The following is a 2,562-nucleotide window of genomic DNA, read 5'->3' as shown; positions in this document are numbered from 1 at the left end:
ATGGTTTTCTTTTTTTCCACTAAAAAAAGCATTCGTTCAGCAGTATATTCGACAACTCTGAGTTTATTACAAAAAATGGTTATGTATATAGTGTATCCATGAAGTCTCTATGAGCTCCATCTACTAAAGATTTCTTAAAGATCTTTGCCTTTCTTTATGGCTTTCTGTGCTCATCATATGAACTTCCTGATACAAAATGTGAAGAAGAGGTCTCAAGAATTTTAAAAGAACTTGGGTATCCCTTCACACTGTCCAAGAGCTCCACTCTATTAACTGTCTGATATGTCTAAAAGGTCAATCTACCATGTTATCATAATTTTGGGATAGAATATTATGTTATGTCTATGAAAGATTAGTTTATCTTCATTTGTCAGGAGCCTTAAGTTGGGCAGCATTACTCTTATACATCTCTGTGATCTCTGATGTTTTCCAGGAGATCTTTAGACATGCATTCTTCATACTTTCTGTCGGCTTAAGCATTCTGCTCTTCAAGATGTTTCTCCAAAAACACTATGTGTCTAGCTCATCCATGGCCTCACTGAGGCCCTCCTTCACCCTCCTCTCCAGCAGGTGCTTGTGTTTCTCCAAGGATTCAAGCTCACTGGCATACTTCTTCTCTTCTTCCTCAGCTTCCTTAACAGTCTGTTGGTTAAAGGTCATCAGCTTTTGAACCTCTTCAGCATCCTTACAGTCCTCTTGCTTTCTGTTTTCATGGTGTTCAGTTGTTCCTCCAGACCCATCCTTTTTATTCAGAGCTTTGTTCATTTCTTCAGCAGTTTCATTCAAGAGTTCTTTGAGAGGTGCATACACTTGACAAGTGTATTTGACAAGGCAGTTGGCACCAGCCTCAGGATTAAACTTAATTTCAAAGTCGCAACCTTTGGAATTCTCAGCACCTTTGGGGATAAGCTTTAATTTTTTAGCCAACTTGTGGTACTCAGCTAGCTGCACTTCAAGCGTCTCTTTGCCTCTGGTGTATTTTAATTCCTCATTCCACATTTGTTGTTGTTCAGCTTCCAGGTCTTTGCTTAATTTATTAATAGTCTGCTGCAATTCATTTTCCCATGATTTATTCTCTCAATGTCAGTGACTGAATACTTCTGGTTATCAGCGATACTCTGTAGTCAAGTGTTTTCCTGTTTCACATTCTAGTTCTAATCTACCAATTTCTTCATCAAGACTGCTCAATTTCTGTTTCAGAATGGATGAATGAGACTCCAAGTTGCTCACGTGTGCTTTATCGTTTTGAACATCTGCTTGTTAGGAAGCTTTCAGTTTCCTCAATGATATCAGATGATTCCATTCTTTTTCTCTTTTCTGCTCCAGTCTTTCAATCTGTTCATTTAGTGCTTTGTTTTCTGCTGCTCGTGATTCCAGCTTGGACCCATCTACCTTATACACGTCCTTCAGCTTTGCCTGCAGCTCCACATCCTCCTCTTCCAAGCTGTTGGCCCTGGTCATGAATTTCTCATAGCATTTTTTGGTGTAGTCCAAAACCAACTTATTGTGTTTAATTACATGTTCAGTTTCTTCTTCCCAGAGCTGCCCATCATCAAATAAAGGTGAGCTTTCTTTTATGGTGCTCTGAATCTTGATTCAGTCTGTTAGCCACACCAAGGCAGCCACAATGTGAGGCCACATGTGAGGGGATCTCACTGTATACGTGATGCTCTTGGACAGTGCAAAGGGATACCCAAGTTCTTTAAAAATTCTTGAGACCTCGCCTTCAAATTTTGTATCAAGAAGTTCATGTGATGGGCACAGAAAGCCATAAAGAAATCTTTAGTGGATGGAGCTTGTAGAGACTTCATGGGTACACTATATATATAGTCATTTTCTGTAAGAAACTCGTACAGTTGTTGAATACACTGCTGAATGAACACTTTGTCATTAAGTGGTCTTGGGTCCTTGATTTTTATCCATGTCCACTAGTCCTTTTCCCAAATATTGAGACTTTTCTTTCAGATGTTGGTTTGTGTGTACTCAGCTTTCCAAAGGTTGATCTTTCTTTGGTTTGAGGGGTATGAAGGCCCTGGTATATTGATGTCCAGGGACCTTAACTCCTGCATAGAGAGGCAGCCAGCACCACAGGTGGAAACTGAACTGTGTTTCATGCTTGTAACCTTTCTCTTGGCTTCTCAATGAGACCCAGCGCCCAGCTTTTAGTAAAATGCACAACGGCACACAAAAACAGCTGCCAAAACAAGAGCTTTCATCTTAGTCAGCCCAGGGCAGTTTGAATTCATCAATGGTTTTCAAGATGGATGTCTTCAATGGTCTTGGATTAACCTCATCTCCGTCAGCAAAATTTGAAATTTTCAGCACAAAATTTTCATGGTATCTTTTATGCATATATTGGTATCTTCTTGTGATTTCGTTTCCATGATTGATAATGGTGCTTCATGACCTGATATTCATGTCTAGTGCATCTTTTTGGCTGGGGTAAGAACCCTTCAGTTATTGTTATTTTACATTTCAAAAGTGTCTTCTACTTGATAGAAATGGTGTTCATATATGCAACTTTTCATGTGTTATCCTACATTCTGTAATGTTCCTTTGCAT

At 39.3% G+C, this 2,562-nt stretch overlaps 1 pseudogene; it reads right to left on the bottom strand.

The window, feature by feature from the left end:
• Positions 1-363: 363 nt before the first annotated feature.
• LOC110312149 lies at positions 364-2,114 on the bottom strand (annotated as a pseudogene).
• Positions 2,115-2,562: the final 448 nt, after the last annotated feature.

The sequence above is a fragment of the Mus caroli genome, chromosome 17, assembly GCF_900094665.2.
Source record: "Mus caroli chromosome 17, CAROLI_EIJ_v1.1, whole genome shotgun sequence".
Classification (NCBI taxonomy): Eukaryota; Metazoa; Chordata; class Mammalia; order Rodentia; family Muridae; genus Mus; species Mus caroli.
This window is presented reverse-complemented; position numbering and strand designations above follow the sequence as displayed.